A 27,626-nucleotide genomic window follows, 5' to 3' on the forward strand; every position below is an offset into this window, starting at 1 on the left:
GAAAATAAACAAAAGGAAAATGGAGTTGGAAAGATGACGCATTCTGACTGACTTTTCTATAAGATACAAAATGTAAATACAAATAACTTTCTTTATACTACATGTAATATAATATGTGCATGTCTTTGACAGTTTAATATGTGTGTGTATGTACACATACACATTCTATTCATATATTTGTGTATGTGTGTTCACATATATGTATAGGTATACATATGTAATTTACTGTACTATAGAAGTCCCTTTATGGGCCTTTTAGGAATGAGAGCTGTGGGAAAGTTGATCCTCTGGCTTCACAGTCTTCCGCAGTGCCCGTCTCTCTCCTACCTTTTCTCAGGATGAACCCTAGACCGGATAGATACACTGTGCTTGACCAAAGGGTACAACTGGGACAAAACACTGATGCCTCAGTATAGAAATCATGACTACGTAGGAAAGGTTTCTAACCAATAGTGCTCCTAGCAGACTAGTGGTGCCCTCAGGTGGTGATGAGAGCCCTGTCACCGCGGGTATTAACACACGGACTGAGTGACACTAAGACCCTGGGCATGATTTAAAAAATGTCTGAATGAAAAAAAAAAAGCATCAGTGTGCTCCCCGAGGACTGGGCTTGGCTGGCATCAGGGAGCAGGTGAAACGGTGCCTGTGGCCAGGGACCATGTCCATGAAAGTATGTAGGAAATTACAAAGCAGCACAAAAACATCACTGCTGTCAGCTCCAGTGATGCAAACCTTGACTCATCGTCCCTCAGTAGAGAGGGATTACATATTTTCCTAAAAATTCAGAATCTTCTGGGCAGCGCCTGTGGGTCAAAGGTGTAGGGTGCTAGCACCATATACCAGAGGTGGCAGGTTCAAATCTTGTAAAAACTAAAAAAAAAAAAAAAAAAAAAAAATTCCAAATCTTCCATCTCACTCCTTCCTACACCGTGATTCCAAGAGGCACAGCCATTCTTGGGGACTAAGTGTGTCTGGAGAAGACATCTCCTGATATTTGTGTTTTGTTGTTGAATTCCTTTTTACTTCTTATAGTTTAACTATTCTGAGAAAGGAGGCTGACCTGGTGAACCACACATTCTCCACTATAATATACTTTTCTTTAAAAAAAAAAAATCGATAGACCTTGTTTCTTAGACAATTTTAGGTTTAGAGAAAAATAGAGCAGAAAGTACACAGAGTTCCCCTGTTACCGCCCCTCACCCCCCGTCCCAGTCCCTCTCCCTTAGACACAGTGGCTCCTATTATTAACACCTTGCAGTAGTGTGGAACATTTGCTAAAATGAGCAATCTTGACAAATCTTGAGCAATATTGATACATTATTATTAAAGTCCATAGCTTATATTAAAGCTCTAAGTTTTACATTCTATGGGCTTTGACAACTGTACAATGTTGTGTATCCACCATCATAGTATCATACAGAATGGTTTGACTTCCCTAAGATTATCTTTACGTTCCACCCAGTCATCAACCTCCCTCTGCACTGAGTCTCCAGCAACCACTGATCTTTTTACTGTCTTCACAGTTTTGCCTTTTCCAGAATGTCATAAAATTGGAAGAGTACTGCACGCAGCTTTTTCAGGTTGTCTTCTTTTACTTGCCAATATGCATTAAATTGCTTGCATGTTCATTTCTTTTTATCACTGAATAATATTTCATTGTACCAGGGATAGTAGTCCCAGGTTGATTATCCGTGCATCTGTTGGAGGACATTTTTGTTGCTTTCAAGTCCTGGTGGTTGTGAAGAAAGTTGCTATTTACATCTGTTTGCAGGATTTTATGTGGACATACATTTCAATTCAACTGGGTAAATACTAAAGAGCACACTTCCTGGATCATATATATGCTGGGCCTGTTTTTAGCTTTGTGGAAAACTGCCGAGTGTCTTCTGAAGTGGCTGTGCCGTCTGCATCCCCACCCACAATGGATGAGAGTTTCTGTTGTTTCACATCCTCACCAGCGTGTATCATTGTCAGTGTCTTGGATTTTAGCTGATTTCTTTCTTTCTTTCTTTCTTTATTGCAGGTTTTGGCCGGGTCTGGGTTTGAACCCACCACCTCCAGCATATGGGGCGGTGCTCTGCTCTTTTGAGCCACAGATGCCGCCTGATTTTAGCTGTTTTAATAGGTGTGTGCTTGTATCTTGTTGTTCGAATTTAGAATTCAAAGACATACTCTGTTGAACATGTTTTCCTATGGTTATTTTTCGTCTGTTTATATATTTTTGGTGAGATAGCTGTTCAGAATTTTTGCCTGTTTTTAAAATTGAGTTGATTTTTTTATCCTTGAGTTTTGAGGGTTGCTTTTACTTTTTGAATACTCGTTCTTTATTAGATAAGTGTTTGCAAAAGCTTTTCTGCCAGTCTATGCCTTTTCATTACCGTAACAGTGTCCTTGGCAGAGCAGATATGTTTAATTTTCATGAAACCTATCTCACCAATGTTTCTTTTCTTGCATTGTGCTTTGTGTGTTACATTTTAAAAGTCATTGTCAGACCCAAGGTCACCTAGATTTTCTTCTATTATCTTCTAGGAGTTACAAAGTTTTGTGTTTTTCATTTAGATTTAAGATCCCTTTTGAGGTAATTTTTGTGAAAAAGGTATATTCTATGTCTAAATTCTTCCCTTTCTATGGATATTAGATGTCCGGGGAAAGACTACCCCTTCTCTATCGAATTGCCTTTTTTAATTTTGTCATACAATATGCTTTTAATAAATTTTTCCCTTTGCTCTCCGCATCTCACTTTTCCATAGTAGAATGGCCTCAGAATTAAAAACACCATGTCTAGCAATGATATTGTAGAAAGAGCACCGGACTTAGGATTTTTAAAAGTGGCACGATGTTTGAGGAGGAAAAGTTGCCTTTTACTCCTTGGATAATCTGAAACAAAATAATTAGCACGTCTGAGCTCCAGTTTCTTTCCTACACAATAGAAAACTTCACAGGACTAGTAATATTAGGGTAAAATAAGAATAAATGAGGGCAAAATGTGATAAGATAATTTACAATAAAGTCCTATTCAATATTGCAAAATAACATTTACATAATATTCTGGTGATTGTACTTCAGATTCTGATGGTGCACTTATTTCCAAAGCCTCCTTCTGTCCCCACATTACTCTTAAGCAAAGCAGAAATGTTTGAAAATTGAGTGCTACAACAAGTTTTCCTTCCTCAGAACCACTGCAGGGATGTACTGATTTCATTTTTGACTTTCCATGTGTAGACCTTTTCCTCGTTAAACATTTGCCAACTGCTTGCCGGTTGAGGGGGTTGCAATATCCCACTGAAGATTGGGAGTTTGGGGTGTGGAATTAAATATGCAGTTTTGTTAAAAAAGAGTAAATACAATACCTAAATTGCACTAGTTTCCAAAATAAATCTAGGCACTCTAAATGAGAAATATTTTCCGGTAGCAAAGGCTTCAGCCGTGTCACTTTCTCTCCAAGTCTGGGGAAGCTGTTGTAAGCATTATGGTCTTTCAGGGAAGATTCCCCCACGTTTTAATATTTGACATTTGCAGCACTTTCTAGATTTCCAACAATTTTAGGGGTGAAATTTATATCTTGTGAAGATGTATTCTTCCTAGCTTATTTTAGCAAATCTCAGCAAGATTCCCAGCCTTGTCACAAATGATTGCAATGGTTGAGGGTGTGAGTTCTTGAAGCTGCTCTTGGGTCTCTGTCATCATCTTTCTTCACTTACCCATATGCCAGGATACGTGGTCTTAAAAGTGGGCAAGCACCAAGGATTGCCAGCTCTTCTATTTGCAATAATTGCACTAAACTGTACAGACGCAGAAGGATCTTTGATTTTAATCTTTCAGTGTGCAAAAAGAAAACCTTGAGATTGCAAAATTGATCTCATCAAAACTATAACTGGCAAAGGATTTCTATTAATGGGCAACTCTAATGTGAGTGAAAAATATATCAACATGACCTCACATTTATATCCTGGGATGGAATACCTGCATAAGATCTCGTGGTTAGTCTCTCTATACACTTAAACAGAGAGCAGTTGCACAGCTAAAGTTGATCAAAGTTTCCCTTCCTCCCCATTTGAATGTGCACACACACATTGCTGCACTACAAACGCTGGGGACGCGGGAATGTAGGGGATTTACCAACGGTAGGACATTTAGGGTGGCTTTGGCACACACTGCATTTTGTATTTTTGAAGAGTATGGAGAGTTGAGAAAGAAGCAAACAGGAGCCCTTGTCTAATGCCGGCTGCTGGAGAGAAATAGGACTCAGTGTGAATATCTGGGTGCACCACCAGGAGAGAGGAATTAAAGGCAAATCATTATCATTCCAAGAAAATCAGTGATGACACTCTGATATCATCCTGTTTTTTTTCTTTTTTTTTTTAATGTGGTATTTCAGCTACCTCTTGATTAAGTAGACTATAGGTGCTATGTAAGCAACTATATTTCTAATTTCAGTTTTCAAGACCCTGGCCATAATCAGGAATTTAGGAGCACAGCCCATTTGTAAGGTGAGGGACAACTGTACACACATGCACTCCAGGCTACGCACGAGTGGGTCTCTGGCTTTGTGTACTTAAGAAAGACACAGCGACAGGTTAATAATGAAGGGAGCTCTTCCAGAGATTTTTGCTATGGCCTTGTGGAAGTTCAGAGGAACATTTCAAGCTAATCCCGGCCAAGATAATTTTTCGTCAGCATCCTTGAAAGCAGGAAAATAGCAAAGTAAATGTCAAGATGCTTGTGCCTCAAACCAAGAATAAGCAAAGCGAGCAATCCATTAAAGAGAACTTTCAAACATATAAGCTCCCACGACTTTGCTTTTGAAAGATGTTAGAAATAGTTTACATTTAGGGAAGCAATGACATGAGACAGAACTATTAAAAAATACACTTTCCAGACACACTGTGATCAGATTCCCAGCTACATATTCAACACATACATTTGATTTTAAGAATTATAAGTGGTATATGTATACCATGGAATACTATGCAGCAGTAAAAAAAAATGGAGACTTTACTTTTATGTTTACATGGATGGAACTGGAAAATATTCTTCTTAGTAAAATATCTCAGGAATGGAAAAAAAAATCCAATGTACTCAGTACTACTGTGAAACCAATTAATAATAACTCACACTTGCATATGAAAAATGGGGAGGGGATGAGAGGGATAGTAGTGGATAGTAGGGGGACCACAACTATGGAGCACATTGCAAGTACAAGTTGGATCAATCATGTGTAGAGCACAAATGTCCCAATGTTATAATTGGGTAAATGAGGTGAAAGCTATGTTGATTAGTATGATGTAAACACTCCAATTTGTACAAATAATCAACACACTAAAATTGGCATAAATGTATTTATGATCTATATGCAAAAGACTTAATAAAAAAATCCTTTTATCATAAGGACACTTGCACTAGATGGTTTACTGAAGCTCAATTTACAATCACAAAATGTGGAAACAGCCTAAATGCCCACCAACCCAGGAATGGATTAACACACTGTGGTATATGTATACCATAGAATACTATTCAGCCATTAAAAAAAATGGAGACTTTACAGCCTTTGTATTAACCTGGATGGAAGTGGAACACATTATTCTTAGTAAAGCATCACAAGAATGGAGAAGCATGAATCCTATGTGCTCAATTTTGATATGAGGACAATTAATGACACAGTGGGGATGGGGGAAAGGGAGAGCAGAAAGAGGAAAGGAGAGGGGTGGGGTCTTGGTGTGTGACACACCTTTTAGGGCAAGACACAATTGTAAGAGGGACTTTACCTAACAAATGCGATCAGTGTAACCTGGCTTCTTGTACCGTCAATGAATCCCCAACAATAATAAAAAAAGAAATAATGTTAGAAAAAAAAAGAATTATAAGTGAGTGAAACTTAAGCCCCCCAAATCATTTTAGAATAGCAATGATCTCATTATACTAACAGAACCTCGTGCTCGGGGTTTGATCAGGATAATGACTACTTTGCCAGGATTGTACATTTATTTATTTATTTATTTATTTGGGGGGATTCATTGAGGGTACAATAAGCCAGGTTACACTGATTGCAATTGTTAGGTAAAGTCCCTCTTGCAATCATGTCTTGCCGCCATAAAGTGTGACACACACCAAGGCCCCACCTCCCTCCCTCCATCCCTCTTTCTGCTTTCCCACCATAACCTTAATTGTCATTAATTGTCCTCATATCAAAATTGAGTACATAGGATTCATGCTTCTCCATTCTTGTGATGCTTTACTAAGAATAATGTCTTCCACTTCCATCCAGGTTAATACGAAGGATGTAAAGTCTCCATTTTTTTAATGGCTGATTAGTATTCCATGGTATACATATACCACAGCTTGTTAATCCATTCCTGGGTTGGTGGGCATTTAGGCTGTTTCCACATTTTGGCGATTGTAAATTGAGCTACAATAAACAGATTAGTACAAGTGTCCTTATGATAAAAGGATTTGTTTCCTTCTGGGTAGATGCCCAGTAATAGGATTGCAGGATCAAATGGGAGGTCTAGCTTGAGTGCTTTGAGGTTTCTCCATACTTCCTTCCAGAAAGGTTGTACTAGTTTGCAGTCCCACCAGCAGTGTAAAAGTGTTCCCTTCTCTCCACATCCACGCCAGCATCTGCAGTTTTGAGATTTTGTGATGAGGGCCATTCTCACTGGGGTTAGATGATATCTCAGGGTGGTTTTGATTTGCATTTCTCTAATATATAGAGATGATGAACATTTTTTCATGTGTTTGTTAACCATTCGTCTGTCATCTTTAGAGAAAGTTCTATTCATGTCTCTTGCCCAATGATATATGGGATTGTTGGCTTTTTTCATGTGGATTAATTTGAGTTCTCTATAGATCCTAGTTATCAAGCTTTTGTCTGATTGAAAATATGCAAATATCCTTTCCCATTGTGTAGGTTGTCTCTTTGCTTTGGTTATTGTCTCCTTAGCTGTACAGAAGCTTTTCAGTTTAATGAAGTCCCATTTGTTTATTTTTGTTGTTGTTGCAATTGCCATGGCAGTCTTCTTCATGAAGTCTTTCCCCAGGCCCATATCTTCCAGTGTTTTTCCTATGCTTTCTTTGAGGAAAATTGTTTCATGCCTTAAATTTAAGTCCTTTATCCATCTTGAATCAATTTTTTTGAGTGGGGAAAGGTATGAGTCCAGTTTCAGTCTTTTACATGTAGACATCCAGTTCTCCCAACACCATTTATTGAATAGGGAGAGTTTCCCCCAGGGTATGTTCTTGTTTGGTTTATCGAAGATTAGGTGGTTGTAAGATGTTAGTTTCATTTCTTGGTTTTCAATTCGATTCCAAGTGTCTATGTCTCTGTTTTTGTGCCAGTACCATGCTGTCTTGACCACTATGGCTTTGTAGTACAGACTAAAATCTGGTATGCTGATGCCCCCAGCTTTATTTTTATTACTAAGAACTGCCTTAGCTATACGGGGTTTTTTCCGGTTCCATACAAAATGCAGAATCATTTTTTCCAAATCTTGAAAGTACGATGTTGGTATTTTGATAGGAATGGCATTGAATAGGTAGATTGCTTTGGGAAGTATAGACATTTTAACAATGTTGATTCTTCCCATCCATGAGCATGGTATGTTCTTCCATTTGTTAATATCCTTTGCTATTTCCTTTCTGAGGATTTCATAGTTTTCTTTATAGAGGTCCTTCACCTCCTTGGTTAGGTATATTCCTAGGTATTTCATTTTCTTTGAAACTATGGTGAAGGGAGTTGTGTCCTTAATTAGCTTCTCATCTTGACTGTTATTGGTGTATACAAAGGCTACTGACTTGTGGACATTGATTTTATATCCTGCAACATTACTGTATTTTTTGATGACTTCTAGGAGTCTTGTGGTAGAGTCTTTGAGTTTCTAAGTATAAGATCATGTCGTCAGCAAAGAGGGAGAGTTTGACCTCCTCTGCTCCCATTTGGATTCCCTTTATTTCCTTGTCTTGCCTAATTGTATTGGCTAGAACTTCCAGCACTATGTTGAATAGTAAAGGTGACAGAGGACAACCTTGTCTGGTTCCAGTTCTAAGAGGAAAAGCTTTCAGTTTTACTCCATTCAGTAAAATATTGGCTGTGGGTTTGTCATAGATAGCTTCAATCAGTTTTAGAAATGTGCCACCTATGCCTATACTTTTCAGTGTTCTAATTAGAAAAGGATGCTGGATTTTATCAAATGCTTTTTCTGCATCTATTGAGAAGATCATTTGATCTTTATTTTTGCCTCTGTTAATATGGTGGATAACGTTTATGGACTTGCGTATGTTAAACCAGCCTTGCATCCCTGGGATGAAGCCTACTTGATCACGATGAATGACTTTTCTGATGATAAGCTATAATCTATTGGCTAGGATTTTGTTGAGAATTTTTGCATCTATATTCATGAGTGAGACTGGTCTGAAAGTCTCCTTTTTGTTTCAGTCTTTTCCTGGTTTTGGTATCAGGTTGATGTTTGCTTCATGGAATGTGTTGGGGAAGATTCCTTCTTCCTCAATTTTTTGGAATAATTTCTGCAGTACAGGAATAAGCTCTTCCTTGAAGATTTGATAGAATTCTGGAGTGAAGCCATCTGGACCAGGGCATTTTTTGGTTGGAAGATTTTTTATTGTTTCTTTGATCTCAGTGCTTGAAATTGGTCTGTTCAGGAGCTCTATTTCTTCCTGGCTGAGTCTAGGGAGAGGGTGTGATTACAAATATTTATTCATTTCCTTCACATTGTCAAATTTCTGGGCATAGAGTTTCTGGTAGTATTCAGAGATGATCTCTTGTATTTCTGTGGGATCAGTTATTATTTCCCCTTTATCATTTCTGATTGAGGTTACTAGAGATTTTACTTTTCTATTTCTCATTAGTCTGGCCAATGGTTTATCTATTTTATTTATTTTTTCAAAAAACCAACTCCTTATTTCATTAATTTTCTGAATGATTCTTTTGTTTTCAATTTCATTGATCTCTGATTTGATTTTGGATATTTCTTTTCTTCTAGGCTTAGATTGTTCTTCTTTTTCCAATTCCATGAGATCTCTTGTGAGATTGTTGATGCGCTCTCTTTCTGTTTTTCGAATGTAGGCATCTAAAGCGATGAATTTTCCTTTCAAAACTGCTTTTGCAGTATCCCACAGGTTTTGGTAGCTTGTGTCTTCATTGTTGTTATGCTCAAGGAAGTTAATGATTTCCTGTTTTATTTCTTCCTGCACCCATCTGTTAGTCAACAGAAGATTGTTTAATTTCCATGCATTAGGGTGGGGTCGAGCGTTTTTGTTAGAGTTGAGTTCCACCTTTAGTGCCTTATGGTCTGAGAAGATACAAGGTAAAATTTCAATTCTTTTGATTCTGTTGATATTTGTTTTGTGTCCCAGGATATGATCAATTTTGGAGAATGTTCCATGGGGTGATGAGAAGAATGTATATTCTTTATCTTTGGGGTGGAGTGTTCTATATGCGTCTTATCAAGCACAGTTGTTCTAGGGTCTCATTTAAATCTTTTATATCTTTGTTTAATTTCTGTTTAGAGGATCTGTTCAGCTCTGTAAGAGGAGTGTTGAAGTCCCCTGTTATTATGGTATTATCAGATATCATATTGCTCAGACTGAGTAAGGTCTGTTTCAAGAATCTGGGAGCATTTAAATTGGGTGCATAAATATTTAGAATTGAAATGTCTTCTTGTTGTATTTTTCCCTTGACCAATATAAAGTGACCATCTTTGTCTTTTTTGACTTTAGTTGCTTTATATCCACATGTATCTGAAAATAAGATTGCAACTCCTCTTTTCTTCTGAATTCCATTTGCCTGAAAAATTGTCTTCCAACCCTTGACTCGGAGCTTTAATTTGTCTTTTGAAGCCAGGTGTGTTTCTTGCAGACAGCAAAGGGATGGCTTGTGTTTTTTAATCCAGTCAGCCAATCTATGTCTCTTCAGTGGGGAATTCAAGCCATTAACATTTATTGAGATAATTGATAAGTGTGGTAGTATTCTATTCGTCTTATTTTGTGAGAGTCCATTGCTTAGTTTTATCTTTTGCATCAGTATGGAGGTTAGGTTCTGTCCTTTAATTTCTGAGTTCTTACTTTGCTGCTGATCCATTGTGGTGGTCAGTGTGCAGAACAGGTTGAAGTATTTCCTGTAGAGCTGGTCTTGTTGTAGCGAATTTCCTCCATGTTTGTATATCCGTAAATGATTTGATTTCTCCGTCAATTTTTAAGCTGAGCTTAGCAGGGTACAGAATTCTGGGCTGGAAATTGTTTTGTTTAAGTAGATTAAAGTAGATGACCATTGTCTTTTTGCTTGGAAAGTTTCATTAGAGAAGTCTGCGGTCACTCTGATGGATTTGCCCCTGTAGGTCAACTGGCGCTTACTCCTGGCAGCTTGCAGAATCTTTTCTTTTGTCTTGACTTTGGACAGGTTCATTACAATGTGTCTTGGAGAAGCTCGGTTAGAGTTGAGGCAACCTGGGGTCCGATAGCCCTCTGAAAGCAGTGTGTCAGAATCTTTGGTGATATTTGGGAAATTTTCTTTTATAATATTCTCTAGTATGGCTTCCATTCCTCTGGGGCATTCTTCTTCCCCTTCTGGAATTCCTATAACTCGTATGTTGGAACGCTTCATAAAGTCCCATAATTCTGACAGTGAACGTTCTGCTTTCTCTCTCTTCTTTTCTGCCTCTTTTACTATCTGAGTTATCTCAAGAGCTTTGTCTTCTACCTCTGAAATTCTTTCTTCTGCATGGTCTAATCTGTTGCTGATACTTTCCATTGCATCTTTAAGTTCCCTAATTGACTGTTTCAGTTCCTTCAGGTCTGCTATATCCTTTTTATATTCTTCATATCGTTCATCTCTTATTTGATTCTGTTTTTGGATTTCCTTTTGGTTATTTTCCACTGTATTAGCAGTTTCCTTCATTTTTCCATCATTTCTTTCATTGTTTTCAACATGTGTATTCTAAATTCCCTTTCTGTCATTCCTAACATTTCTTTATAGGTGGAATCCTCTGCAGTAGCTACCTCATGGTCCCTTGGCGGGGTTGTTCTGGACTGGTTCTTCATGTTGCCTGGAGTTTTCTGCTGGTTCTTCCTCATGAGTGATTTCTTTTATCTGTTTCCTTGCCCTAATTTTCCTTTCACTTCTTCTTGCTCTTTAAGTTCTCGTGCCTGTGGACTAAGGGTTACAGGACCAGAAGGGTGAGAAGGTTGAAGAGCAAAAAATGGATGAAAGAAAGGAGGACCTAGTGATAAGAAAAAAACAAAGAAAAATAGAGAAAGGAGAGGGGGTGGGTAAAAGGACTATTGACAAAAATAAGAGAGGCACAGAAAGAGGGAGACAGAGCAATATAGGTGTACAGTAGGGTACTTTGACACAACCTTAAAAAAACCCCACCTTCTGGGGGTGCCCAGTTGGGTGGTTCCCTTGAGGTCATCCGCTCTTTGCTAACCTGATCAGACACAGTACCCCACCTCCACCAAGTAGACAGGAAAGACAAAAATGCTATAAATCAAACCAAAACAAGCAAATAGAAAACTTTATAGGATAAAATTGGGTGAAAAACCAAATAATAGTGGTAGAAACACTAGCAAAAATGAAGTTCTAGTTATTGAAAAAGGCAGCAATGTGAAATTATAATTAAACTAGAACAATTGAGAAAGAAAAAGGATCTGTATGGAAAAGGTTGAACTTAAAAAACAAAACAACATCAACAACATCAAAATAAACAAAAAAACAACCAAACCAAAAAAAAAAAAAAAAAAAAAACACAACCAAAAACAAAGCAGTATGTATATGTTATTGAATATTGTCTGGGCAACACGTGGTCTTCTGGGGTATGAGATGTTAATCACAGTTCTGATACGACTGGAGGCTGCTGATTTCTCAAACCCCAGCAGGTAGACACCCTAAATCTCTCTTCAGTCCACTTAAAAGGCACTTTGAACTTGTAAACTTGCTGAGCAGAAGCTTTCCCAGCTTTCTCGCTGGAATCACTGCTGAAGTGGCTATCCACTTACCCAGTGTGCCAAAACCGGTCTCACTCTGCCCCTGAGGGTTAGGGCTGCAAGGCGGCTCAGACCCCGCCCTTAGGCTACTTGGTCGCTGGGTTACCATCTCCCACCGGATTCTAGCTCTGTGACCCTGAGGGCGGAGCTTGCCGGGGCAGATCGCTCACAATGGCTCCCTGCGACCCACAGCCAAACACTATTATCTCCATCTGGCTCAGCGGCTCAGACTGGGGCCTTAGACAACGGCCAAAGTTCTCCGCACTCCTGCTCAGGCTCTCCCCAAGGCAGTTCAACTGAGTGCCAAGTCCAAAGACACCAAAACAGTTCATAGGTAAGGCCTTTCTGGTTTGCAGTCTCGCTGCTACTGAACTTACAGTTGCGGGCGGGTTTAGACGGATTGAACACACTCGACCACTTGCCATTTTTCCAATGGTTTAGTCCTCCACTTGGGGTCCAGAAGTCTCTTGCTGACTCCCTGTATCCTCATAGGGGTGATGATAAGCAGATCCCACCAGCCAGAGATGCCTGGAGTCCTATATCCCCAGACTCACTGTGCCCAGATACAAGGAAGCTGTTACTCGGCCGCCATCTTGCTCCGCCTCCTTCCTGGATTGTACTTTTATTTCGGTGAGGTGTGGGTGGTCTAAATGGAACGAAAAGCCATCCATTATTTCTCTTGTCATTAATTCTATAAGAAATGCTTCTTATTTCCCGTAGACTATGAAAAATAACTAGTTGTTAAGAATTAACATAATGCTTTTAAAAAATTTTTAATAATGGGCACTTGTACAAAAGAGTCTATGCATGAATACAGAATTTTATGATCTACACAATGCAATGTTTCCCAGAGAGCTGAAGAGCTGGTTCAGATACAAAATCTTTATAATGTTGATTGTTGTATACATTCCCTATTATGCTTTCATGAATAAATGCATACATTAGCTTTATAATTATGTATGCCTTTCCTATTTTTAATGGTTCCACTTCTCAAATGAGCCAAAAGAGCAGTCAAATTTTAAGAGAAACAAAATGAATATGCCAAAATTCAAGCATTTTTTCACTCATTCTCTTAATATTAAAACAAACAGCATGTCCCACTGCTTCAGATAACACTCACACGCTATTTGATTAGGCATTTAAAAACTTGTTTTTAAAATTTCTATTGACAACAAAAACTTTATAAGCATAATTAGTCTGAGATTCAATCTGCTGGTATCAAAATAGAAATCTATGTGTGCACAACTGTTTGGATTTTATAAAAATACTTCTTGCATGTTTAAATTTCTTTTCATTTAAAGTGAGAAAAAAATTGGCATTGTTGTATTTGCCAAGACAAGACACATTGCCATTCTAAGGATGAGTTGTGATTTCCTGGTGTATTTAATAATTAATAATCATACCAACACTTGTCACAGAGAAGGATTTTCCTTGTACCTGAAACTAGGTTGCACATTTTCCATTTGTTATCTAGTACCCTTCTGACAATCCTGTCAGGGTGGTCTTATTATTCCTTTTATACAGATTAGAAAACTGAGCCTTAGAAGACATTAATATGGGGCAGAATTGGGGTTTGAATTTCTTTTATTTTCTCTGAAACCACTGCTCTTTCTACTAGACAGTGTTGTACACATTTGACCAAGTACCCAAGTTTGCTCAGAAGTCACCAATACATTTAGTTAGATGTTGGCGTTAATCTTATTTGGGTTACTATTGTGTAGATACACTTTCCTGTACTTGCAGTATTATATTTCCTAACTCTGGCTGTTGCCAAAATGCATCTGTGAGGCACCAAATCTATTCCTACTTCTATTAAAAAAGATACTCCCTATTGTCCTGAATTAATAAAATCATCTTGTCTGAAAATATTGCCTACCCCTTCATGTTCCCATAAATCTTAAATGTAACTAAAAGTAGAGATGCATTTGCTAAATCTCATTTCTCATAGTAAAAAATATTTTTACATCAATAATAGGGTATAATAGATGAAAGGCCACTAGCCTGAGAAATTTTTAGAGATGTGGACTTAAAACCCCAAAAAGGCACTGAGTAACTCATCTTAGAACAAGTCACTTAACTTCCATAACATTCATTCTTTCAATCAATTAAGAAAATATTAACTAGTGAATCTGTAAAATAATGGAAATATTAGTTGAGGAAATATTTATAACTAACAGCAATTGATCTGATTTCTTTTAGAAATCCACTCCTGGGAAATAGTAATTTCAAAGGGGGAAGAAAAAAATATAAAATCTAAACTCTCCATGAAACCATGTTAAACAGTTTACCCTTTGTTTCTCACTGCTTTATTATAACTGCTATTTTATCTCTCATCACAATCACATATTTTATCATTTTCATGTATATAAATGTTTCAAATTTGATATGATGCAAAGGAAATTGAAAGAAAGGATCATGATCACTCAGTATTTCCTTGTACTGAAGCTCCTAAACTCTCATTTTGCTACCTGATGAAATTAAAGTACTTATTATTATATAAATCATATGTTTAGTAGATCAAGTGTTCAGGAGTCATTTTATACTTGACAGTGTCTAGATTATTAGTAGCAATACTTTCTTCTTATAATAAGAAGGTAGGTCTTTGTATACTAGACAAAAAAATATAGAGCAGTGATCACATATTAAGATGGTGCCTGTGACAAGGAAAGAGAGCCCGCAGGCAGGAGTTAGCAGGTGTTACCCCTGTGCACCACTCCCAGTACAACCCTGTGCAAACAAAAGCTTACATAAACTGTGCGAGGTGGGGAGGAAAGGGTCACAAAGCCCCCCTTTCCTCATGGTCATCTCAAAGGCCTTCCTGGTCTACTAACCTCTGCCCTGGGTTGTATCGCTCATCCAGTCTTCTCACTAAGAACACAAGACTACAACGTTATCAACTGGTGAAAAAAAATGGCTTATGAATTTATAATCAAGTTGAGATGACATCAACTTGGAACTCACAGGGACAACAGAGGATGGAATAGGAAGTATTCACCTTACACTCTATAATTAGAGCCAAATTTAATCTATAATTGATATAATTCTAATACAAATACAACAAGCCCTCCAATGGTGGAGGTTCTAGATTTTCTTTCAAATCTATCTTTACCAGACAAGGTTCAATGAGAAAACTATTAACAGAAGACAATCTTGGCATTCAAAGTGGGAGTCATTTCAATAGAAAGAATTAGAAGTTAGTCTGTGTGTTGGAAGAGTTGGAGATATAGAAGCTTTGGCCAAGGCTCACAGAATTGAGAACTAGTAGAACTGAAAGGAAACCTTAGTGACGGTGCCAGCTGCCTACAGCTCTAAAAGGAATTTCTAGGAGCTCTGAACAAGTCCCTGCATCTCCTTCTGACACCTGCCTACCTGTCTGCCTGCAACTATTGGCACAGAAGACAGATTCATCCCTCTTCTGCCTTCTATTCATTCATTCATTCATTTGAGACAGAATCTCACTCTGTTGTCCCAAGCTACAGTGCTATGACATCAATAGCTCACAGCACCCTCAAATTCCTCGGATACAGTGATCCTCTTGCTTCAGCCTTTTAAGGAGCTTGGACTAAAGGTGTGATCTATCTGTCTAGACTACTCCCATGTCCAGCTATTTTTTTTTTTTGCAGAGTCGGGTCTCACTCTTCTCAGGCTGGTCTCCAACACCTAAACTCAAGCAATCCACCTTCCTCAGTCTCCCAGAGTACTAGGATTATAGGCATGAGCAACGGTGCCTGGGCTTTTCTGCCTTCTAAATCCTGCATGTTGACAGATGCAAGTTGCATATACTTTTCTGTGCTTTGTAAAACATTAGTTGACTACTTCATCTGGAAACACACTTGCTTGGCCTTTCTGCTCTTCTTCCTGGATCTCAAAAGAACTGACTTCTTCCCAGTGCTGCTGGGGTGGTGGAAGAATAGCCCAGACGGGCAGTTTTTACTGCAGATGTTCAATTTGTGATACATTTTCATAACAAGCAAAGGTTAGAAAATCAGGATATTGCTTACTTTTAAAATGAAATAATAATTATATGCCAGGCATATAATACATGTGATGAATATCTCCAGTCTTCACAACAGCATATGTTATGATTGCCGGACTTGGTAGTTTTTCCCAGGACTTTCTTGCTTCAAACCTAGGTCTCTTCTTTACCATACTCTCCAAGGGTATTTATGAAAGATCTGATTTTCCCCTATCCACTTTTTCTGATCCACAGATCACTGAAAGAGGAAAATACTTTCCCCATTATGTAGGGAAGAACTCTGAAGCTCAGAAAAATTATTTTTTTTCTCCAAACTTACCAGAGATGGTCAACGGCATAAATTGGTTTGATAATAAAAACCCAGACACAGCCATTCTGAGTTTTATTTTTTATTTATTTTTTTTTTTGTAGAGACAGAGTCTCACTGTACCGCCCTCGGGTAGAGTGCCGTGGCGTCACACGGCTCACAGCAACCTCCAACTCCTGGGCTTAGGCTATTCTCCTGCCTCAGCCTCCCGAGCAGCTGGGACTACAGGCGCCCGCCACAACGCCAGGCTATTTTTTGGTTGCAGTTTGGCCGGGGCTGGGTTTGAACCCGCCACCCTCGGCATATGGGGCCGGCGCCCTACTCACTGAGCCACAGGCGCCGCCCAATTTTTATTTTTTATTTTTTGAGTTTTATTTTTGAGTTTTATTTTTTAACCAAACTAATGACTATTGTGTAGTAATGTCACAGACACAAATGGGATTAAAATGAAGATTTTTCTTTAAAAAGGTGAGTGTCAATAAAATGATCATATTTTAAACCAATAAAGAGAAGCAGAACATACTTTACCTCACAAAAACTAGATATGCCATACTTGGTCACCACTCCAAGGGTGGCATTTTGTTTTTTGCATTTCCTATATTTCCCTTTTTAATCTTTTGTTTCTTATCTGTGATTTAGAAACTGGTGACACATTTTCAAAATACTTCTGGAATCACTACTGATTTAGTTTTATCATTAATTTAGCGAGTACCATCCATGTGCAGAACTATCCCAGGCACTGAGATCACAATGCTGAAATTTATAAGATCAAAATATTTATATGTAAATATAGAATCAGTATATATTGGACTTTCTTGTGGACTTTACCCACTGGAGCTGAGATAGTAGAAGTAGGCAAGGACCCAGAGGCCTCAGAAAGGGAGTCAGAAGTTACTGTCAGTGCTTTCAGTGTGTGGTTATCAGCAGATAGTACCAAATTTTGTTGGTCTGTCTACTTTTCTATTAATCAATCTATCTTTCATCATTTAGCCTATGTATTTCTGACTGCTATGTGGAGAAAGGATTTAAGGTAATAGAAGAAATGGGGAAATTAGAAATATGGTCTTTTAATAATCTAGATAGACCAGTTGGGTTTTCCAGATAAATGGAACAATAGATTTTATATAGAGAGAAAACCATATATACGCAAACACATAAAAATATTATTTTAAGGAATGGGCTCATGTGACTGAGAAAGTTAACTAGTCTGAAATTCATAGAGTAGACGGCTGGAAACTCAGAGAAGGTTGATATTACTGTTTTGAGTCTTCAATCTGCAAGGCTCATCTGTTGGCAGGCTGTAAATTCAGGTAGAATTTCTATATTACAGTCCTGAAGCAAAGTTCCTTTATCTGCAGGAAACCTGGGTTTTTCCTCATGAGGCCTTCAACTGACTTGATGAGGTACATTAACATGATCAAGGTAAACCTCTTTTACTTAAAGTGAAGGTAAAGGATAATTACAGCTATAGAATATTTTGATAGCAACGTATAGACTAGTGTTTGACCACATTTAAGGTGACATATAAAATTAACCATCACAGAGATTATGGTGGTGGGAATAGAAATGGAGAGAAGATGAATGTGTAACGTTTTGGAGATACAATCTACAAAACATAGTGTAGATTAGACACGTGGGTAGAGAAGACCAGAGAAATCAAGAGTAAGAGGTGTTTCCTATGGGCAGTGGGTTTTCAGTTATGACGAAGAGCACGTCTTCTGAAAAAGGGACTCTGCTGAGTTCAGTTAAATAATATGATTGACGATGTGACATTACTTTTGTTAAGGCAATTTAAATGGCTAAATAGTCTTGAGAACAAATCCTGTTTGTATCCATCTGGTTATATTTGGCAAATCCCAATACGGATGAAATATTCATCTTGCCTTCTCTTTCTCATCTAGAAATAATTATGTGCAAATAGTAATTGGCTTTTTATGCAATAATGAGAAATCAGAGAGAATATGGAAGAAATAGCCTTCAAATGTTCTAGTTAAAGCATCTCCCATTTTTATATTGCTAATCAGAATAGGTCTCGCTTTCTAATCAAAGCTTACACAGACCACACAAGGGAGTTTAGAAGCCACAATAACTCAATCTGATTTTACACAATATCATTCATTTGAATATCATTTTGAATATCATTCAAAATCCAAGGAAGTACAGCCTTGTCAGACGCAAAGTGTCAGAGGAAAGAAGGCAAGGTCGGCCCTAGTGCCCGCTGTCCTCTCTGCAGGCTGTCACAGCCCCTCGTCCTCCGTCCCTCTCGGCCAGTCCTCACCCTGCCTTCTCCTCCTTATGTACATCTGGGTAATCCCTCTGCATCTCTCCTGGAGAGGAGACTTGTAATTATATTTAGGGCCCATTCAGATAATATGGGACGATCTCCTACATCAAGATCCTTAACTTCAGTCACATCTGCAAAGACACTTTTTCCAAATAAGGTAATATTTACACTGCTCTGGTTAATGTAAGGGATTTGATCGTGGATTAGACAATAGTCTTATTTTCTTAGATATATCTGGTGTTAAAATTTCGTCTCTCAGTTGCCCTCCCATTCTTGCATGCCACATGGTGTGAGCCTGGGACCGAGACTGCCTGGCTCCATTTCTGCTTTGCCAGGTAACTTCCTGTTAGACTCTTAACAGGAACCAACACATGAAAATTGGGAGCCCACAGGGCTGCTTCCTCCTGTTTCCATTTTATTCCAGTTTTTTTGTTTGTTTCCTTTTTCTGTTATTGCCACCCTAGCAATGCTGTTTCACACAAGAATGATGATTTATTCTAGTAATGACAGTTAATTTTGATTGTCACTCTTTCCAACATTTGCTACATCAGACTGAGGATGCTCATCAAAGCCAGCACAGCCCACGCCTGGAGCCTTCCTCACATGCTCTACAGGGCCTGTCTCTAAGTTCAGAGACACTAATCATGCCTAAATGGTGGCTCTGTTGAGAGGCCTGACTTTCAACTTCACACCTTTTTTAACATCTAAGTTGTAAACTTTCTGTCCCCAACCCTAGGGATAGTAGCCCCTTCCTAATGCTGTAACCTCTGTAATATGTTAGTATTTTCTCTGTGCCTTAGGATCTAAAATGAATATAAAATATCCTCAAAAATAACTACCAAACACAGGGAAAGGAACAGAGTCACAGACAAGCTAGGGGCTTTTGTTTTTGTTTTCTTCAGCCGCTAGGATTTAGGCAGGTATCGTGGGGGTGGTGGTACTTAGAGAGGGTCTTGTACGTAATAGACTTTGCTCTTTAAGAAATGGGAATGGAAAAAGGATTGGCATTTCTCAAGAAAAGCTTTCTAAAAAGCATGGCAATTTTCATGTTTCTCAAAATCTAATTAATCTGTGATATTCTCTTGCTGATTGGGGGTCATCAAAGTTCAGTGTTTTCTTGCAGTACAATAAAGTCCTTAGAGACGGGGCAGCTCCCCTGACTAGATCACTTCCGGAAAACAAGGGAAGAGTCTTTGTCGTTTCTCCTGTCTTTTCATTGATAGTGCCTACTTGACGTCATCGGGTCTAGCTGCTAGAATCTGCCCGTGACAGCCTCAGTCGCTCAGGGTTATCCCACCTCTCTCAAGGGACAGTGTGTTGGGCCTGTGACTGTTATTTACCTGTCCTAGTGCTATTGAAGGTCATTGTCGTTTGACCGCTGTGTTCTAGAAGTGCGTCGTCATGGAAGCAGAAACACTACTGTGCATAAATGAACTTTTCTCTCCCTCATCTCCCTTCCTGTGCAATTGTAACTTGCCATGTACTTCAGGGTTACTCGCCTTCGACTGATAACCAGAAGCTGAGAGACATTTGAGAACTAAATATTTAAGAGTTAATAGACCTAGACCTGTTTCTCTCGTATGTACCTACATTATAAGACCATAACTGAGAGAACTAACAATAGACATTGGCTATTCGCCACTTTTTGAAAAGGAATATGCCACCATAGGTAAATTTTGTGAGTCATGTTGAGTGAATTTGAAACTTTGGGGCCAAATATTCATCCCTTTTCCCTCCCTATAGCAATTATGTTTTGTTTGGGTGGCACCTGTGGCTCAGTAAGGAGGGTGCCGGCCCCATATACCGAGAGTGGCAGGTTCGAACCCAGCCCTGGCCAAACTGCAACAAAAAAATAGCTGGGCGTTGTGGTGGGCGCCTGTAGTCCCAGCTACTCGGGAGGCTGAGGCAAGAGAATCGTCTAAGCTCAAGAGCTGAAGGTTGCTGTGAGTCGTGATGCCACGCCAGTCTACCAAGGGTGACAAAGTGAGACTCTGTCTCTAAAAAAAAAAAAAAAAAGCGGTTATGTTTTGTTGTGTCCACATCATCTCTTTTCAGAGATTGTAAATTATATTATTTATGGACTTGTGATGATCGAAACACAGTTGGAGCTTGAAGGTCAAGGCAGCAAGCTGCGTCCTAAGTTCCCATTTACCGATGATGTATGGTACAGTTAGCCGTCCACTCGCTGCTGCTGCTATTAAAGACCCGTCAGCATTTCTAACACAGACTATTATTTCAGGGTTTGACAACATGGTCACTTATCCTTACTCTTTCCTGAATTATCTGCTCAAAGCCTCAGCTATGGAAGAGCATCTACCAGTTTCTTTAACAATATTCTAAGATATTTATTTGACATCTATGCTATTTAAATGCTAAACAATAAGATTTAGGGTAAGCTATCTTTTCACAGTCTCATAAACAGCCCCTCTATCTAGGTAACCTATATTACTGCTTAAAATTCTTGGCTTACATGAATGTTGAGAAATAAATTTATTTCAAATTTTAGTTTTGATACTTGCATTCATTTTTTGGGAAAAAATTTAATAACATGTATTTGTTAAATGTCTGGCTTCTTGCTACTCCCCTACCATATGTCTCCATGGGGTTTAACGATATAGTAAAGTAGGTATAAGCTTGACTCATTGGTTTGTGGTTCACAGGAAAACAAAAATAACCTGAACGAAGTTTTTTTAAGGGATTCAAACAATTAGCTTTTTAATTTAAAATAGCTCATGCTTGTGTGATCTGAACATAAGGTTGATAGTGTTCAACCTCTATGTTATTTATTTAATATGGTAGCCACTAGCACTATATAGGTACTGATATTGTGAAATGCAGTTTGTCCAAATTAGGAAATTAAAAGTACAAAATACACACTGGATTCTAAGACTTAACCTCAAAAAAAGAGGATGAAATGAAAATTATAACATTAATAATGTTTATATTGATTCATATTGAATTTATAATATTAACTGAATACAATAACATTACTTCTCCTGTTTTCTTTTTTATTTAGTTTCATATAGTTACTAGAAAATTTAAACTTACATATACAATCCACGTTGTAGCTCCAATGTACAGGGTTACTGTAGATTTTCCCAAGAATACCATATTGTTTCTTTTTTATAAATTTATCTATTTGTAGGGATGGGGTCTCACTGTGTTGCCCAGACTGGTCTTGGGCTCCTGGCCTCCAGCAGTCTTCTGGCCTTAGCTTCCAAGAGTGCTGGGATTACAGCCACTGTGCCCAGCCTCACATCTTTGCTTGTAGATAAAACACTCAGTTGACTTGAATTGACTCTAAGCAGCATCTATTATCTGTGACATTTCCAAGATAGTGACATGGAGTAGAAAACAAAGCCTCTTTGTTTTCTTGTTTTAGAACCACCCCCCTGCAACTATGGTAGATGGTGCTATTTATGAGTGTCTGTAATAGTGGATGGCAAAGAAGGAAGGAGAGACATCTAAAAAGAAAATCTAAATATCAAAGTTCATAGCAGTGAGCACGTGAGGCATTAAGTGAAACAAAATAAAACTCAGATGCGAAGTATTTGTTGAATGTATAGGGAAGTGAGACATCACCCCCAACCCCTGTTAACTCTTAAATGGGCTCTTTGGATCAAACAAGATTAGCTCTAGACAGACTAACTAGAGAACAGCAAACAAAACATTGTACTGTTTTACTTTGGGATCTTCCCAAGAGAGTGAGGTTCAACAAGAGAGTGAGGTTCAAAGTGATAAAAGCAAGATAAGTGTGTGTGTGTGTGTGTGTGTGTGTGTGTATACATCAATGATAAATTGAGAAGACATGGTAGGTTAAGACAATCTGGCTGGCAGTAGTAAATTTTAGGGAAGTCACTGGGAGACATGTGATGTAGGATATAAGCTAGCAGAAAGTAAGAGTTACTTTGTTAAGTGGGTTTATTGAGGCCCAATATCCAGTGTCTGGTTCTAAGGGCTCTGTTCTGCTTTGGTATAGTGAGGGTTCCCCTCCCAGAGAAACCTTTATGGCTTCCAGCATTCAGAAAGAGAGGGGTCAGGTAGCCCTTTCTGAAACTATAATTTCTGTAATGTTTTCAACCAAAATCAAGATACCAGTCTAGCATATTTTGGGATGTGACATCCTTTACTCTTTCAAATGTAAATTTGTTAATCTATGAAAGAATACGTTGTTTATCTTTTAATAAGATAAATATATTTTCAGGTGAAATGACTTATAGTCATGTTATCAGTTAGGAAATTACTCAAAATTCACCTTAGATCTGCTTAACTTCTGCAGCTATAGTCTGATTTCTCCAGAACCTCACTAAAACAGGCTATTTGCTTCATTTGTGAATTCATTAATTAAGCAAGCATTTGTGTGTTTATTCTGTTCTTGGCATTATGCTTAGAACTATAACGATCCACAGATAAAATGCTTTCAACTCTCTTTAGAAGTTTCTTTCCCATTCTGCTAAATTGCGACATCTGTTGGTCTGAATTCATCTCTGTCTGCTTTGGGCCTCCATCAGAAGGCATCACAGAACCCTAACCCATGTGCTCCCACACACAGATACCACAAGAGTCAGCGGAGAATGAGCCCACCTCTGGGGCCTGTGCTCTAGGAGAGCTGTGCCGTGGTTGAGCAGGACATTACACACTGGAGGTGGCGAGTAAGGGCCTGCAGAGCTACGAGCGCCGTGACTGGGTTGGCGCCGGAGCTGTCGACCTTATTGTCCTTCCCTTAGTTACTCTTTGCTGTGAGTTTCCTCTTCTCCCGCCCTCTGTCTAAGAGAAAACGGTGACCTTTGTGCAGCTGAGATGGTCACCTCTATTCACACCCCTTCCTGTCCTGCCTCTTAGCCTTACTGCACCCGTTCTCACAAACGTTCCCACCTCCATGTCTACAGACTTAGAATCAGTTTTGGTTGCTGCAGTGATTTCTGCCTTCTGCTTTGTAAACAGACTCCCAAGGCCTATCTTAAAACACAGCCAACTTTCTCCCCTCAACCTTTCTGCAGGCTGTGGCCTCTGTACAGACTGTCCCCGAGGCCTGCTCCTGCCTGTGCTTTGTTCTCAGACCCGTTCACCTGTGACCCCGGCCACACTCTGATTCTGCTATTGTCCCCATATTACCAATGACTGCCCCTCAGGACAGTTAGGGTGTCCAATCTGTGGTCCCGGGGCTGCAGATATGGGTTATATGAGGACTGTTTTGCTTATCTCTGGTGTCACATGTCACTAAAATTATGCACGGAACTTTTGCTTTTGCTCCGCTCAGCTTTCATTAGTGTTTGTGTATTTGATGTGTGGCCCAAGGCAACTCTTCTTCTTCCAATGTGGCTCCTAGGAGCCAAAAAAGGTTGGGCACCCTGACAAGGTTGGTCAGTACTCCAATTTGGTCAGTACTCCAATTTTGCTTAAGGTAAAATCTCGACTAGTTATTTTTTTCTTCTGTCAAAAGAGGCTTTTAACCAAGATACAAGGAGGAAGAAGGAACAGAGCCAGAAATTATGAAGCACATGCCTGGGGGTTATATGCTTTTTATTTTTCAGAACAATGTCTTTATGATCCTAAAAACATACCTGCTGGTTCAATCCTATGCTGTTCATTTAAGGAGGGGGTGGACAGGTGTATAACACCTGATAAACTAAACATCCTCAGGCAAGTATCTCGGACTGACTGGGTTTGAAAGGGAACCACTGCCATGGAGTAAGGAGGAAAATCAATTTACTGTCTTATTGATAAAGTTGTGAATTATCATAAACTTAGGATTTCCTATATTCTGGCTGTTGGGAAAAGGTCTGTTATTGTTGTTTCCTTTGGAAGCTTTGTCTGTCTGTGAGCCATGAGTCTCAAGTTCAGTGTTTGTTGGAATAATGTTTTAATATAAGCCCAAAAGCAGACATAATATTGAAATTAATACTCTTTTAACTGTGTGCTTTTCTAAATCTTGACTCTGCCACTCAAGAGCTGTGTGACATTGGACAATCTGCTCTCTGTGCCTGACTTCTTTATCTATAAAATGGATATAATAAAAGTACCTATAGCACTAAGTTATGTTTAAAGTTATACAAGTTAAAATATGCAAAATGGTTGGAGTATTGACAAGCATATACTAAACTCAACAAGTATTAACATTATTACTACTACCATTTTTAAATTTATGCAAATGTATTCTGTATCTACTTCTTAGAAACCCAAGGAGATAAACAATATATAAAAACTCTTGCTGCTCAAAGGAGTAGGGCGCTGGCCCCATATACCAGAGATGGTGGGTTCAAACCTGGCCCCTGCCAAAAACCGCAAAGAAAAACCTCTTTCTGGTTTTGAGGAGTTCTGCAAGGCTAAACAAGCACCCATCAAACAGTCGCACTGGTGCGTGATCAGTGCTATGATGAGACTAAGAGGAAATTTGCAAACTTTGCCTAAAGCTGTTGGCAAAACTTGAGTAGCTGGACTCAGAACTACATCAAGTGCCTGTTCTAGATTACCTAGACCACAGAAGCCTTGCCCTTCATTAAACCTCAGAAAGTCAGTAGTTGGAGCTCTTCCCATATACTAGTCAGGAAATAAAGAAAATTTTTAATCATTAATTTACCATTATCTTTTAAAACTTAAAAATAAAAGAGCCTGCTTCTGTCAATCTGCCAATGAACTTCAGGGTACACTTTCCCTCAGAGTTTAAAGTTAGCAGGATTTTCCCCTGTGTGAGTGTGCGTATTGCTATAATTGGGAGATTATTCCCGACTGGCATATGCCTTTTAAAATACTCTTTCCTCTTCGTGACAAACATATTTTTGACAAAAATACCAAGAGCTTCCTATCTGCAGCTTTTTAAAACCTAAAGTTATTTATTGGGACGGATTTATTCTGAATGTGAGGAAAGGTATCATTCCCTCTGAAGCACAATCCAGAATGCTGGATAGACTTTTTCTAATTTTGCCCAAAGAATTTATACAGAGAAAAAGCACTGGGAAATTAGAATATTTACAGGAACTGGTCAGCATTTCAATTAGCTAATGACATGGTCAAACCCAAAAGGGAAGATGGTTTTATTTGTGCAGACTTGCAGGACATTAAACATATCTTGGCATTCCTATCGAGGTGATAGCTCCCTTGTTCCCAGAAAGTTTCTTTTAAATAACAACTTCCTCCTAGGCAAGAAAAGTTGTCTGATGATCTCACAGCTCATTGACACTAAGGGAAAAGTCTACTGAGAATTAAGGCAGAGGGATGTTAGAGTTTGTGCTAAAGAAAGAAAAACCCAGAATTACTGAATAATAACAAGTCATTAAGTCATATTTAAAAGCACTGCTCTGCATAGGCTGAGCACTTTGCATGTTCCAGTTCATTGCAATATTAGAAAAACTCTAGAGTGTACGTGTAAATAGTTCCTGTTCTGCTGGCAAAGAAAACTTTCAGAGAGGTTAAATAATTTCTTTATTTTTTATTTTTTTTGGAGATTCTTTGAGGGTACAAGATGTGTCACCCACTGAGACCCCACCCGCCTCTGTCCTTCCCTCCCTCAGCTCTTCCTTTCCCCCACCCCTCCCTCCTTCCCTCTCTCTGCTCTTCCTTTCCCCACCCCCTTCCTCCTTCCCTCTCTCTGCTCTTCCTTTCCCTCACCCCCTCCCTCCTTCCCTCTCTCTGCTCTTCCTTTCCCCCACCCCTCCCTCCTTCCCTCTCTCTGCTCTTCCTTTCCCCCACCCCCTTCCTCCTTCCCTCTCTCTGCTCTTCCTTTCCCTCACCCCCTTCCTCCTTCCCTCCCTCAGCTCTTCCTTTCCCCCACCCCCTTCCTCCTTCCCTCTCTCTGCTCTTCCTTTCCCTCACCCCCTTCCTCCTTCCCTCCCTCAGCTCTTCCTTTCCCCCACCCCCTTCCTCCTTCCCTCTCTCTGCTCTTCCTTTCCCCACCCCCTTCCTCCTTCCCTCCCTCAGCTCTTCCTTTCCCCCACCCCCTTCCTCCTTCCCTCTCTCTGCTCTTCCTTTCCCTCACCCCCTTCCTCCTTCCCTCCCTCAGCTCTTCCTTTCCCCCACCCCCTTCCTCCTTCCCTCTCTCTGCTCTTCCTTTCCCCCACCCCCTTCCTCCTTCCCTCCCTCAGCTCTTCCTTTCCCCCACCCCCTTCCTCCTTCCCTCTCTCTGCTCTTCCTTTCCCCACCCCCTTCCTCCTTCCCTCTCTCTGCTCTTCCTTTCCCTCACCCCCTTCCTCCTTCCCTCTCTCTGCTCTTCCTTTCCCCCACCCCTCCCTCCTTCCCTCTCTCTGCTCTTCCTTTCCCCCACCCTCTTCCTCCTTCCCTCTCTCTGCTCTTCCTTTCCCTCACCCCCTTCCTCCTTCCCTCTCTCTGCTCTTCCTTTCCCCCACCCCCTTCCTCCTTCCCTCTCTCTGCTCTTCCTTTCCCCCACCCCCTTCCTCCTTCCCTCTCTCTGCTCTTCCTTTCCCCCACCCCCTTCCTCCTTCCCTCCCTCAGCTCTTCCTTTCCCCACCCCCTTCCTCCTTCCCTCTCTCTGCTCTTCCTTTCCCCCACCCCCTTCCTCCTTCCCTCCCTCAGCTCTTCCTTTCCCTCACCCCCTTCCTCCTTCCCTCTCTCTGCTCTTCCTTTCCCCCACCCCCTTCCTCCTTCCCTCTCTCTGCTCTTCCTTTCCCCCACCCCCTTCCTCCTTCCCTCTCTCTGCTCTTCCTTTCCCCCACCCCCTTCCTCCTTCCCTCTCTCTGCTCTTCCTTTCCCCCACCCCCTTCCTCCTTCCCTCTCTCTGCTCTTCCTTTCCCCCACCCCCTTCCTCCTTCCCTCTCTCTGCTCTCCCCTATCCCCACCCCCCACCGTGTCATTAAGTGTCATTTATTGTCTTCAAATGAAGATTAAATGCGTAGGATTCATGCTTCTCCATTCCTGTGCTGCTTCACTAAGAATAATGTGTTCCACTTCCATCTAGGTTAATACAAATGCTGTGAAGTCTCCATTATTTTAATGGTTGAGTAATATTCCATGGTATACATGTACCACAGCTCGTAAATCAATTCCTGGGTTGGGGGGGCATTTAGGCTGTTTACACATTTTGGCGATTGTAAATTAAGCTGTAATAAACA

The 27,626-nt window shown here is 39.7% G+C and overlaps 1 protein-coding gene across 1 annotated transcript in view; it reads left to right on the plus strand.

Moving 5' to 3' along the window:
* Positions 1 to 27,626, plus strand: part of LOC128573098 (inactive N-acetylated-alpha-linked acidic dipeptidase-like protein 2) — an 85,188-nt gene that overhangs the window by 39,933 nt on the left and 17,629 nt on the right. The window lies entirely within an intron of this gene.

Source organism: Nycticebus coucang, chromosome 20 (assembly GCF_027406575.1).
Source record: "Nycticebus coucang isolate mNycCou1 chromosome 20, mNycCou1.pri, whole genome shotgun sequence".
NCBI classification, from domain to species: Eukaryota; Metazoa; Chordata; class Mammalia; order Primates; family Lorisidae; genus Nycticebus; species Nycticebus coucang.